Below are 13,425 nucleotides of genomic sequence, written 5' to 3'. Positions count from 1 at the left end.
GTCATTCTATGATTCTAATGATAGCCTGACCCACGTAGTTGAAGTGTTATGATTATTAGTGAATCCCTTAATAAGACAGTAATGAAACAATGCTTCAGGGAGCTTCCTAATGAAAGTAGATGTGGGCACATGACAGCACACAACTGCTAGTTAAAGAAAAAATGACAACAAAAAACGGGAACCCAAAACAAAAATAACAAGTCTGCTGAGATGACAGTGATAGTTTGGTAGAGATGGTGAATTGTTTTATCTTCCACGTTGGCTCTGAATGCTGGGCTTTTCTGCTCTGCAGGGGGCTGCTGATGGCTCTGTTGGGCCTTACTTATTCCTGAGTCAGCTGGCAATGCGTTAACCTTGTGCATAATGACATGGTTACACAGGATTGCTCATTTCCCTAGCAAAGGACATGTGCCTTTTATAAACCAAAACTAATGAACCTGCTGCCAAGGATAGAGCTGATGATGAAATCATCTTTTTCTGTTTGGGGAACCCATCAATGAGTGTTTTAGGGGAGAGCTGTCGCACAGGTGATGCTGAAACTTGCCTTGGGATCACGGCTGTTCACCAAAGAGCTGCTGTCTTATGCAGGGAGGCTTTGGACTGGAAGCTGTGGCATTTTGAAGATGGAGTTCAGTTGGTTCCGAGTTTTGGATGTATGTTAATAACTGCTCGCTACTACTTAGAGGAAAAAAATCCTCTGTCCGTCATTTTTTATGTACTGTGGGAACTGAGAACCTGTAGGAAAACTTAATTCACTTCCCAGCCCAGATCCCTCCCTCGCTTTAGCGTGTGGCTCCGAGCAGAGCAAGCACAACTGTGTGCCGCCAGGGAGCTGGACTACAGCCCCGTGCAGGTGAACAGATCTACTTGTGGGAACTCTGCCTGCTTCCCGGTGCAGCACCCGTGAGCTGAAGGAACCCTTCCGCAGCATTTAGAAGTCGCTGCGGCGCTGGGGCCGTAACTGGGCAGCGGGGCTCTCCCGGCCGCCTCCCCTCAGAGCGGCGGCGCGGGCCGGGAGGGCCGGGCCCGGGGGCGGGGGCCGGGGCCGGCCGGGGCGGCGCTGCCGGCGGAGGGCGGGCGGCCGCGGGGCCGGGGCCGGGGCCGGGGCTGGGGCTGGTGCCGCCGGGGGGGGGGGCAGCGGCAGCGGCTTGGCGCTGCATGGCGGGGAGCCCCCAGCCGCGCGTCCGCAGGCCGCCAGCAGGGCGCCCGGCGCCGCCGCCATGCCGGGGCGCGGCCCCCCGCCGCCGCCGAGGAAGGTAGGGGGCTGGGGGCGGCCGGGCGGCGGTGGGCTTCGGGGGTTCTGCCTCGCCCCCCGGCAGGCCGGAGCCCTCCTCCATCTTAGCGGCTGCCCCGGCTGGGCAGCGGTGCGGGGCTCCCGGGGGGCTCTGCCCGGCTGCGGCTGGGGAGGCGAGGGGCAGGCGTCTGCGGAGCCTATGGTGGGGGAGACCCGGCTCCTGCTCGGCTGAGCGAGGGCAGAACGCCCCGTAACTTAGCGAAGTCCCGATCCCCTCCGTCCGCTGGGCTCTCTCCGCCCAGGACAGCCTGCTTTTCTCTCGCTGTGCCCCCCTTGGAGGGGAGCGGCTGCGCTGGGGTGCAGCCCGTAGCTTAGCGGAGTGATATCGCTGTTGTCCCGCTTGGCATCCATGGGACTGTCGCCTGTCCCGCAGTCTGCTCGTGTTCCCGCTGGGATAGCGGGGCGGTGGGTGCTAAGGGGCTAGGCGCGGGGTCTGGGGGGGACAGCGGCTGGGAAGGGCAGGGGACAGCACTTGGAGCTGTACGCTGCCCTGGTCTCAGGGCGTGCATGCGAGCTGTGGGGCAAGGTGTGCAAGGTGCGTTGGGGATGCTTTGAGAGGTTCCACGAGTCTCCGAGGAGCCTGGCGCTTGGTGGTAGAGAAGAGGCTGTCCTGGGGAGTGAGGCCTCGGGGCCGCACATGATCCCCCCCAGGAGCGGATAACTCCCAAGCATGGGGTGCTTAATCCTGCGCTGGTGTTTTAGTGGGGCACAGTTTATTTCCTGGATGGGGCAGCAAGTTGTGTGGTCAGAGAGAGGCGTCTCTTGTTCGGAGCTCAGCTGGGATGGTTGAGAGGAGCAGAGGGATTGCCTTGGAGCTTTATCTAGGGCTGTACAGATGTTGCTAGGAGGGGAGCTGCTGGTGGATTAAAAAGCTGTTTTCTGCGTTGGCTGTTACCTTATTGAACGGTTATTTCTTGATGTGTGGTAGTGAAGTCCTATAAAGCATGCTGGCCCCGTTTCTGAACCACCAGAAACGGAGTCGTTACTGCGTCCTGCCAGAGAGAAGGAATGCATTTCCTCGCCCCCTTATGCTGTGTTCTGGATTGTTGTCATCGTGGTAGTGTTTGTGGATTTGGGTTGTTGTTGTTTTTAAGTAATCCAAACAGTGCTTCAGCGTGTGAGACCAGATATTTACCACCTTGGGATAGACTTGGACAAAACTGAAGACTGTACGGATGGAAATGAGAGGAAAGCCACAAGATTTCCCAGGATAATACAGTGCCTCATTGAGGAACTGAAGAGAATGCACTGAAAACAAAGGGTGCTGGAGAGATTCGGGATGTAAAAAGCAGGCTGAAGATTTATAGCTCAGCTGGGACCATTCTTTGCCTCTGGGTTAGAAGGTTGCGTGCTGGAGCTTGGGTAGCCCTTTGGCACGTCCCCTGTGCACAATCCCCCTTGTAGATGAGTGCAGGTTGTGTGTCCTAAAGTGCTGCTTTTGGTAGTGTCTCTAGCTCGCTGCCTTGGGAAATCTTATAGGACATTTTGTCTATAGTGGGAACCACGTGATGCTCGCTGTTCTCCAAAACCAGGAAGGGCATTTAGATCCTTTGTCAAGTGCTTATGGTGTGGTTGTCTTTCTCCCGTGTCTGGCATATTGATGTGTTAGAAATTTTCATTTTGACAAGGAGATGATAAAGAAGACCGTGTCAACTGCAAGGCTGTGGTTTTTAGAGGTGCTCTAAATTCAGTAGAAGCTTTGCAACTGAATTATTTTGAATATCAGACATAATAACCAATTTATACAGTCCGTAAATAAACATCAGTTGTGCTGGGTGCTCTGGGAACGCAGAGGCAAATGTGATCCTTGCCCCAAGTTTAACAAATTCTCCAATCAGATTTTCACGCAACAGAGCCAGACTATTAAACACGGATTGATGCTGGGCATTTCAGAAGTGCCAGGTGAGGGTCATGTTCTTCTGGACTACTGTGAATGCATCGACCAATGCAGTTCATGCCCTCTTCCCATTGTAGCACCTGACGTTATTTCCTGTGCAGAAGCCGCTCCTTTCTAAGTGGGGGCCAGACCAAGGGGAGCAAAGGCTCTTTAGGGCACTTAAGTCTGTGAGAACGGAGAAGAACTGCTCTTAAGCTCTTGTTGGAGCTGTTTGGTTTGATGATCGGCTCTCTTCGGCGTCCAGAACTGGGGTATAAGCTCTTTAGGGAAGCGTTTTTTAGCGGAAGGATTTAAGAACTAGTGGCTGATATGTCTGTTGGCAGGATCCCAAGAGCTGGCTGGAAGAGGCCTCTGCTGTGAAGGAAATGCTGAAATAAGACTTTTAATTAACTTGCATAGCAGTTCCTTAAGGGCTGAGAAGACTCCACAGGGAAGAAGGGAGTGGGATGTAGCTAGGAGGTAATTCCTTGTTGCGCTTGAGCTCTAACAGTAGATGAGTGAGTCTGGTCTTATCTCGATATGGCTCAAATAACATTGCATCCGAGGGTACCAAGCTGTAGGCATTGCTTTACCCACATGAGGCTAGAGAAGGGGCAGTGGTTTTTTGGTTGTATCCGTGAGGTACAATGGAAAAGAAGACAATAGCATGCTTACCTTGCTTTTGGGATTTTTCTGTTTTTCACCTCGAAACAGCTTTACAAACTACTGCAAATAAAAGCAAAGGTTAAAATGTGTGAACATGCATGTCATTTCTCTGTGGTTTCAGCCTGGGCTTTAGTGAAGAGCAAATGGGACTGCTTTTATTCCCAGAGTCCTTGGTCAGCCTAGCCTACCAGGGGACCGAAGTCCAGGCTCCTGGCTTCAGGATGTGCCTTTGAAGAGTTGACTTCAGCAGGGGCCGTGTGTGATCTTGAATTTGGGCCAGTTGAAGGTCTTTGGTGGTGGGATGGCACTGAAAGGCGCCATCACTATGTTAAATAAGTAAATACTTGAGATCCCGTAGGCTGGTCCAATTCAAGGTCTTTCCCAGCCTTCACATGTTTTACCGGCTATATTCACGGGTCAATATATCTCGCATCTGTAGGTGTAGGACTGATGAGGTGAATGTCAAAAGTCCCCAGTCAGGTTCCTGAGCAGAGCAACAGATAGTTACCTGCCCGCTGCTCACTCAAGTCCTCACCGCCAGCTCGTGCCTTCTGCGTGAGCCAGGAGCTCGGTGTGAACCCACGGCACAGAGTCTGCCGTGCAACACCTTCGGGGCTCTGCTCTCCTGATGGTCTTGTCCCTGCCGTGCCGAGGCTGCTCTGAGCAGCTCTGAGCCATGCAGCGTGAGTCCACCCATCACCGCTGCGGTTGTCGGTGTAGATAATGTGTATCGATAACCTTATTTCTGCGTTTTCTGCAAATATTGCTATCCCACAGTAAAGCTGAGGGGAAGTCAAGCGTAGTAGGGAAGACAGAAGTTTGAAAGAATTATGTCCTGCTGGAATGAACACTGTGAGTTTTAATATAATCATCTTCTGTGTCAGTATTGCTTCGCCGCCCCAGATCACGGAAACCAGCTGAAGCTGGCGTGATGTTAATTCCTGGGATTTGGCAGGGCAGATGGCAATAGTAACAGTGATGATTAAAGGTTTTCCCTAATTAAACTTGTTAAGAGCTAGTACGTCGCCGAGGCCTTCTTTTACACCTAGCGTGAGGTCACTGTCCCGCTGCTGGGGTGCTGCCGGGTTTGCCTGGGGGCTCTTTGAAGTCAAGCGTGTCAGTGAGAATTTGGCTCGAGCGTTACCTGTCTTTTTTATGTCCTGTTATTCGCTGTCCTGGCTGAATGCTGAACGTGAGACACATCCGTGTCAGCCGTCCGGTGAGTAACTCGTGGGCGGATGGATGGATGGACGGAGCCACAGGTCGCTCACCGGGCACAACCAGGGCTGGGACCGGGAGCGGAGGCGACTGCCTGCCCAGGCTGAGCCCGGGCGGGCCCCCGGCCCTCTGTGCTGCAGAAAAAGCCCTTGGCGGTCCTCCCGGGCTGGGAACCGGCGGTGTTTGTGCGGTGAAAGGGAGCAGAAGATAGCTTTTCCCGAGCGCTGCCTTTGCCCGTGCATGTGCTGGCTCGGAGCCAGGATGGAAACTCTGTCCTCATGAGCAGAGAGGGAGCGGGGAGGGGCGAGAGACAGAGGGGCCCCGAAGCAGAGGGAGTTAAAATAAAAACACCGACCCACACGGAGAAAAGCCTCCAGCAGATGGGCCCGCACGTCCCTCCGGGTTCTCCACGCAGCCGGCTTCGCGTGCACCGCTGGCGGGGTCTCGTGTAGGAGCGTGGGCAGGGGGCACGGCTCGTTTCAAGATGCGTGATGGGGGAGCAGAGTGAAGGGCAGAAGGAAGGACGCTAGACCAGTAAGTTAGCTGTTGGGCTCTGCCATTCCTAAAGCGGGATCTGTGTGTTACTGCTGGGGCTGTGCGCCGGCAGCGGTAAGGCAGATGCTGCTGCGTGAGCAACTGGAGGGGCATTACTGTGTTTTTAACTTGTCGTCCTCTAACTATGGCAGGTCTGGGCTCTGTAAACCAGTATCGCTGGTGCTGATGGAGGTTTGTTTGGAGGTCTTGTTCCTTCCAGCACGCACAGCACATCTGGTTTGGGAGGTATATCTGGTGGTGAGCTAGGCTCTGTATGTAGACACTGGCAGCCGTGTTTTCCTGTGCCCAGGTCCTCATTAGGCATCGCAGTAACTAATCAGATCGGTTCAAGGTGCCGACCTTGCTTGGAAGGGCCTTGTCTTGGTTCGATGTCTGTGCAGAAGACTATGCCTGGTAGAAAATCTGCTCTTGGAGAAGCAGTCAGCAAAGCTTGGCTCTGAGCTCACTTGAAAATCTGGCCCAGACGTTTGAGCGTGTCGAGAGGCAGCGATGGTTAGGGGCAGCTCGAGCGGGGAAAGGTGCCGCCTCGCTTGGAAGTGGACGAAAGAGTTGTGTGTGGGGACCCTGCCAGGCACTGAGACTCCTGATCCTGCCGATCCCTGAAAGCAGATGGCTCCTGACCAAATTCAAACGCATAAGTTATGTTTCCAAAAACTTTCTGGGAACTCTGGCAAGCCACTAGAGAGACTGCGTTTCAGGGGGCAAGGGCTTACCGCTGTTTGTAGCCGGAATCATTGTAAGTGGCTAGATACTCCGTGTTTTAATTAAATTTCCCTTTGGGAATAAATGTGGTGAAGTGTTTCTGTGATCCTTCTGTGTTTAAGTATTCTGTACAGTGCCCCCAGTTTGGCAGATCATTTAAGCAGACGCGTAGGTCTCAGCGCATGCTTAAATCCGCCCAGCAGAGCACTCCGGCTCCCAGTGCAGTACATCATTTCCACTCGGGGAAGTTTGGACTGGACTTCGTGTGACACTAATTGATGACAGCGGGCTTTGAGCATATGCTTAAAATTAAACACCTGCTTAGGTGTTTTCCTAGTCGCAAGTGGTCTCGCACACTCAGATGAATTCTGTGGGATCATTTTATATTAGTGATGTCCTCGAGCAGTGCTTTCCTCTTAATATCCCGTGAGACTTCTTACCAAGGTCTTGCTGACAAGCCATGTTACTGCGAGCGGCTCAGGTGAGATGCAGTCACAGCCCTGGTATTTTGCTAGCGCTGTGAATAGGCACGCATCTGTGAGTGATTAAATCAACCCATCAGGGTGTCATCTGGAGAGGAACAAATGCTGAGCTTGCTTTGCAGGCAGGGGGGAGGATAAGATCCCCCTCTGTATTTTCTGCTGGAAGCTTTTCCCCTCTGCAGATGTGCAGCTGCTGAGGTTCCTTGCCAAAAGGCAGCCGTGACTTACAGAGCTGGGGAACATGCACACATCTGCTCGCAGAGGAGAGCGGGGAAGAGGCTTGGTTCTCCTGTCCTGGGGGATTATGTTCTCATGATAGATAGTGCCAATTTTCATGGAGGGGAATGGCGAATTTCACAGGGCACCGTAGGGGCACCTCATAAATATGAGTTCACTTGCCAGTGTCAGCCAAACAACGCCTTACTAAATTAAAAAGAAATGAATTCCCAAAGACTTTTCTGACTATTGGAGCTTTTTCTTTAAGAATGTTAAGCCCCTGAAGATAAAAACAAAAATACATGTTTCAGCTGCAAAGCATGCTGTGAATATAGGCTTTATGTTTCCTTCTAGGTGAGAGTTGAGTCTTGGATTATCCCGAGCTCACAGTGGTATGTGGCATTATCCAGAGCTCATAGTGGCGATGGGAAATAAGTACCTCTTACTAAAATCGAGTAGGGTGTCTTCTCCAGCACGTGCAGCATTTCAGAAATCAGCATCTGGTCAAAACCAGACCTGAGGCATCACCCACAGTCTATGAAGTCAATGGGATCTTTTCCATGATTTCAGTGAGCTTGGGATCAGGCCATAACTGGGAATCTGTTTTTCCCTGTCTTGACTTGTTAGCCCGTGTGTGTAGCAATTTGTGGCCGAATTCTTCAAGCGTACCGAAAAGAGATGTGTAAGGCGTTGAGCTTTTTCCAGATGATGTAAGAAACCCTGATCTCGCTGGCTGCCATTTTTCAGCTATGTCAAACTCGGGGAAAGGTTTCCTGCTGGGAAATCAACACACACTGACTGTTTTTTGCATCAGATTTCTCTTTCCCCCAAGATTACTCTGAGTGACTCCAAGCTGAAGTTTTGCCATGGTGTCACCTCTCACGTGAAACAGTCCTGCACTTGTGTTGGTGAAAGATACCGCCGCTTAGTCTGTGCTAAGATTTGCCCCATTGGTATCCCTTTGTTCACACAGTAGGAAACTTTCCTTGTAGGATGATGTAGTGTACACAAATTCAGTGGGAAACAAAGGTTTCACCTGTTAAATTCCTACATTTCTCCATTAGTCGGAGAAAGATGCTTTTGGGTGTGTTTCAAGGAAAAACAGGATTGTCTCTAATAGCCACAAATTTCATAAAACACTGTCAGGATTTGATGAGGGAGATTACTTTTAAATAACTTATAACTTAATAATCGACATGTAATATATTGTTTAATGTCCTACTTGCTTCATATTTGCTTGCACAGGGCAAAATTATTTTTCTCATCCAAAGGAATCTGGAAGCATTATCAGAAACAGGACTTGCCCTACAGGAGTGGTGAAGTACTTCAACTCCAACTGACATTCACTGCAGGAATACAAATTCCAGCTTTTCTGGCCTTCAGACCAAACTATTCACATATGTTGATAATCCCAGTCCCTCTGCTAATTCGCGCTCAAGGCAGCCTTCCGCTTATTTAAAGGAAAAAAAAAACTTTAGGCTCCTAAAAATCTGTAAAGATATTTTTTTTTTTAATCAAGCCTGATCTTGGACTACATTGACTTTTTTCTTACTAATTTTAAGTTAAAAGAAATTTTCAGAAAAGCCTGAAAACAGATCATCACCAACACGTTCTTTTTTCCCAGAGAATTTAAGTATTTCGGCTGTCTTGCTGTTTCTGTTGCACACATAACTTATTCTTTTGTAACTTGCGAACAGTATTTTGCAATAGAGGAGATTTTGGTGTCATTTACCATGAAATACTTGAATGCGGAATTAAGCAGAAGATTGTATAATGCAACTTTTCTTTAGCAGTTGCTTCAGTGTGTCAGCAAAACTTGGCGATACGCTGATGAAGCACAGCAAGATGGATCTGGATGAGGTCACCAGGCAAACAAGGCCAGTTCTTCCGCTGGTGTCAACAGGCAGTGCGCCATTAACTTTAGCTGAGCAATGATCTGGCTGTGAGGTTCAGGCACTTTTGTTCCTTTTTGTGGTGTTTTTTTCAGTTTTGTGGTTGAATAAAAAAATATCTAAAATTGGAGGCGTGTGGCAGGGTAGCCCCATCTCTTCCCTTCCCTCCTCTTTCCCTTCCAAAAAAAAATGGATGGAAGGAAGGGAAGCCTAAACAAAATGTTTCAGGTGCTTTTGAAGGGAAGGCTTAAGTCCTTCAAAATTTAGCTAAATTTTGCTAGGAGATGTCATTACAAAATAAAGAATCTAGCTTTTGTATGATTCCACCAGATTACATCAAAACATTTCTTGAATCTTTCTTTGTCTGGGCACACTGTATGTAATTATATTGAACTTGGCAAAAACGGTTTCAGTTGATCAGAAACCATAAATAATTTTTTCATCCAGCAACACTCAAACCTGTTTGTGATTTATGCACAAGGAATTGCTGAGGCTGCACAGCTGTATTTCAGATACATGAGTGGGCCAGATGAGTTAGTTTTTGGACCCTTTCTGCTCAGGTGAGAGGAACAGGCAGTTTTACAGTGCTATTCAGACTGTGAGGTGCCTACCTTGGGAAAAGGGAGTACTTCTGGAGCATGAATTACCTCTCAGGAGTATTAAAGAGCCTAAAGGATTAGTTCGCACATGGACATCATGTGACGTGGACATCAAGATTTAGTTGAGACAGATCTGCCCATTGTTCCGTTATAATTCCTGCACGGAATGTTATGTTACTGTGAGATATCCAGGCGTATATTTGCCATATAAATTGCTTACTTGTATTTCAGTTTACATTATTTTCAAAAGTCATTCCTGACAAACTTAAGACCAGAGGTAGCACTAATTTCTTATCCGTCATCATTTTTACCTGTCATCAAAAGTCAGATTTGTGTGAATTCTTAGTTTTATGCGATAATTGTATTTACAAGTACCATGCATCTCTCATATACATTTTGCTTGGGAAGGCATATAAACAAAATTATCTCCTTGCTAGTCTATTTTTAGCACTGAAATTTCTCTTCTGTCGTATTTTTCTTTTTTAATACAAATGGAGTGAACCCACTAGGAGAAGCAGATGGCAGATTTTTGTTAAGTAAATGTTATCCAGTGTGAATGTTTGATTTATTACATGTGAAAGGGATGGGAAGAAGAATCCCTACTCGAATGCTGAACATTTTTCTTACCAGCCAAGAAGTAAATCAAGTATAGCATTACATAAGTTCTTCTTGCACCTCTTCTAGTTGAAGAAAACGTTTGGGGAATTTCCCCTAAAAGATCCAGTTTAGGTTTAGTTTGCCAGTAATGCCTGTAGCCATGCTATTTTCAATAAGGAAAATCTGGTTGCTATCAAGAGATCAGTTGTGTTAAGCCACAGAAAATTCAAGCAACACAGTCCATCTTCTACCTTTGTACAAAGAAGGTGGCTCTGGTGAGGAGGGTTGGGTGAAGTCGAAGCTGTGCCACGCTGGTTTCGCATCGATACCTTCAGTAGGGCTAGGATTTCACCTCATGTTGGACTGCAGCAGCAGATGTTTATGAGTCTGAAGATGAAAGACAATGATGTTTATTGAATTGTGCAGGGGATAGGGGCTTCCGCAAAGGGTTTGACTCCGGAAGACTCCTACTTTGAGATTTTGTTTTGGGTCCTGTAAAATGCACCCTTGTGCAATGCATTCAGTGCTGGCTGCTTTGTAGTAATGAGCCTTTCCTGTGCACAATAAACAGTATTGGGGCCCCGGCCAGGACAACATTCAAACATCTTGGGTGGAGTATGCCCTTGTGGTTACCCTGGAATACAAAACTTGGATGCACTTTCTCTGCGTTGGAAGCTTCTGTAAGTATAGCTCTGCTTTGGTCGTGAGATAAGGGCTCAGTGGAGGAAATTATACATGGATTCCATGCTTCTGCTCCCTTATCAAACAGTGCGATGTATGTGAAAGAAAGTAAACAATGGAAATTAAAGTCCTCTGGAGTGTGTATTGCCTTTAGCACATCCCTTCGAGGAGAGCAGTAACAATATGTGCCTCTGGTGAATCTCCAGTTTCTAGGTTTCCTGCCATGAGAAACCCAAAGAAATGCTTCAGGGGAAAAAAAAATAAAAGAAAGAAAAGAAAAAAGAGATTTCCCAAGTAGATGCTTTCAGTATTTTTCAGTGTTTTTTGTTGTTGTTGTTTGTTTACTTGATTGATTTAATGTAGTCATGAGATAACTTAAAGCTTTAAAAAAAAAAAAAAAAACCCTGAACCCTCATCTATCTGAAATTGGAATGAATTTGGGAAGAAAATATTTTCGTTTTCTAATACAGTAGTGAAAATTTACACCACTCATCAGTATTTGCCAAGGCAGTTTTACTGGTGGTTACATGGCCTCCCTAATACCTTTCACTGCACTGTTGAAGTTTATTAGGCACTACTGAATCACTGGGGATTAAAGACTGTACAAATATGCTAGGAACAATATCATTTTGTATCTTGTTTTAGCAGCCATTTTTTACTGCTTACTTGCTGGTTGGTTGGAGAGTTTTTAAGAGATGAAAGGCAAAAAATAATCTCTTGGGGAAGGAGAGGCACCTAGTAAAGGGGTATTCAAAGGGAGTGGGGTTTGCAGTTGTTTTTGTTGTTTTATTTTTCACAGAGAACACGAGAGTGAATTCCCTACTTTTCTGTAATTCATGACAGATTATTGTAGGGTAGTCCAGGTTGGAAGGGATTGCAGGAGATCTGTATGCCAGCCTCGTGTTTGGGGCAGGCTCGTGTCTGAGCTCAGACCATGTTTCTCGGGCTGGGCCTTAGAAAACTCCAGAGATGGAGACTGCAGTGCTGTTCTAGTGCCTTCTTGTGCTCCCGGTGAAAAAAAGCTCTTCATTAGATCAGATCTCTTCCTTGTTTCCACTTGGGCACTTCGTCTCTCCTTCAGCCTGAGAGAGAAGCATCCAAAGAAGTGGCCTCAGGTCGTGCCCTGTGCTACACCAATGGTTTTGTTTTACGGCAAGTAACATGTTCAGAAAGTCATTAGTGGGGGAACCTGAACCTCATTTTTGAAAGGGACGGGGACACAGTGGCAGTCCAAATCTCCCTTGGACACGCTCAAATGCAGAGAGTCACTGGGTTGATCTGTCCATCTGCTGAGCTGCCAGGGCCTGAGGAAGCTCTTCGGACCATGTCTGACCTAGTGGTTCTTCTGGGAGAGCCTTTTTCAGGACTGGGACCTGTTATCTCAGACATCTCCCATGTTGGCAAGTTCTGCCAGCTGCATCTGGCACCTGGCTGCGTAGGTGTGCCTGCTAAGTGCCAGAGCTTTCCAGGTATGTAAGTGCAAGCAATTGGCTTTGAAGAAGAGTCTTAACCTTACTTAGTCATTTCTGAAAATTTTGCTTGTCCTGTTTCTTATGTTTTTTCTGCCACCAAGGTGACAGAAGATTGTGCCACCGAGCTGTTGTGGTGCCTTGCCAGCATTTCAGTCTGGCAGTACCAGGAGAAGATTGTATCTTTTTTCCCTCCTCTTGCATAGTCTGGTTTTATAGTCTGAAGCTCAAAGCCTGTGGGGGGAAAATGTATGGGTAATCAGAAGCAGCAGACTTGCCACTTAGGCTCTGCCCTCGCCCTGGGCGTCGAGGTACCAAAGAGCTCAGGTCCGTCCCTAAGCCATTCTGTACTCAACTTGCTAAACGCCCAGCTCCTGAAGGGCTCTGTTCCAGGATCAGCAAGGTGTCTGAGCAACGCGGCGAGGCGAGTTCATTCTCTCTGTTTTGCTTTCTTGTCCGGGGGTGCCAGCATCAGTGCAGGGGGAAACCCTCATGCTTCCTGGGCTGCTGCCCTCATGGCACACTCCTCTGCCGAAGCCCTTCAGCAGCTCCTTCACTCGGCATTGTCTCCGCGGCCAGTGAGGGAGTAGCGAACCACATGTGAGAGTGAAAGGGCCAAGGAGGGAGATCTGCTTTCCCCAGGGTTTGGGGTTTTGTGTTAGGCTTTTCCCCGCTCTGTTGGCCGGGAGCGCAGTGACCCACGCAACCGCACGGACCGGGCCGGCTCCCTCCCCCTGCTTCCTCTCCCTGGCAGAGCCCAGGCGCTCAGATTTCCTCCCTAGCGTGGGGCGGATGGGGATGGCGGCTCTCGGCTACATTCCTTTCAGTACAAAAGAAGAGGAAAAACTGCTCTCCGCACGGGCAGATGGCCGACTGTTTCCTGGCAGCTCTGCCACAGTGTCGTTTTTCCTATTGTCCTGACAAACACACGCACACACAGGGCAGCTTTTCTCCTGGAAAAATAAATAAATGCAGGCCCTCTCTGCAGAGGTGGGATGGTTTGGTGGGGTTTTTCGGGGCTGTGCAGGTTTCCTCCTCGTGACGGGTCAGTCTTTGGCGGGTCGCGTGCTGCCTGGCCCTGGTCTCCGCTGAGGTAGGCCGAGTGAGGGGGCGGCGTGCACTGCCCCGCGCTTGGGACATTGCAGTGTAGGACGTGGGATCCGCACTGAGCAGGGCCT

At 48.9% G+C, this 13,425-nt stretch overlaps 1 protein-coding gene across 3 annotated transcripts in view; it reads left to right on the top strand.

Annotated features, from left to right (window-relative positions):
- Nucleotides 1-811: 811 nt before the first annotated feature.
- DENND2A (DENN domain containing 2A) overlaps nt 812-13,425 on the top strand; it is a 58,669-nt gene continuing 46,055 nt past the window's right edge. Inside the window, exon 1 of one of the 3 annotated variants that reach the window (XM_040560968.1) lies at nt 812-853. The gene's annotated coding sequence lies outside the window, so the exon portion shown is untranslated. Of the gene's footprint in view, nt 854-1,118; nt 1,257-5,445; nt 5,589-13,425 lie in introns of those variants that run through there. The other 2 variants (XM_040560947.1, XM_040560939.1) reach the window with 2 other exon arrangements.

This window comes from Cygnus olor, chromosome 1 (assembly GCF_009769625.2).
Source record: "Cygnus olor isolate bCygOlo1 chromosome 1, bCygOlo1.pri.v2, whole genome shotgun sequence".
Lineage (NCBI taxonomy): Eukaryota > Metazoa > Chordata > Aves > Anseriformes > Anatidae > Cygnus > Cygnus olor.
Note: the sequence above shows the minus strand (reverse complement) of the source record. Positions and strands in the feature narration are given on the sequence as shown.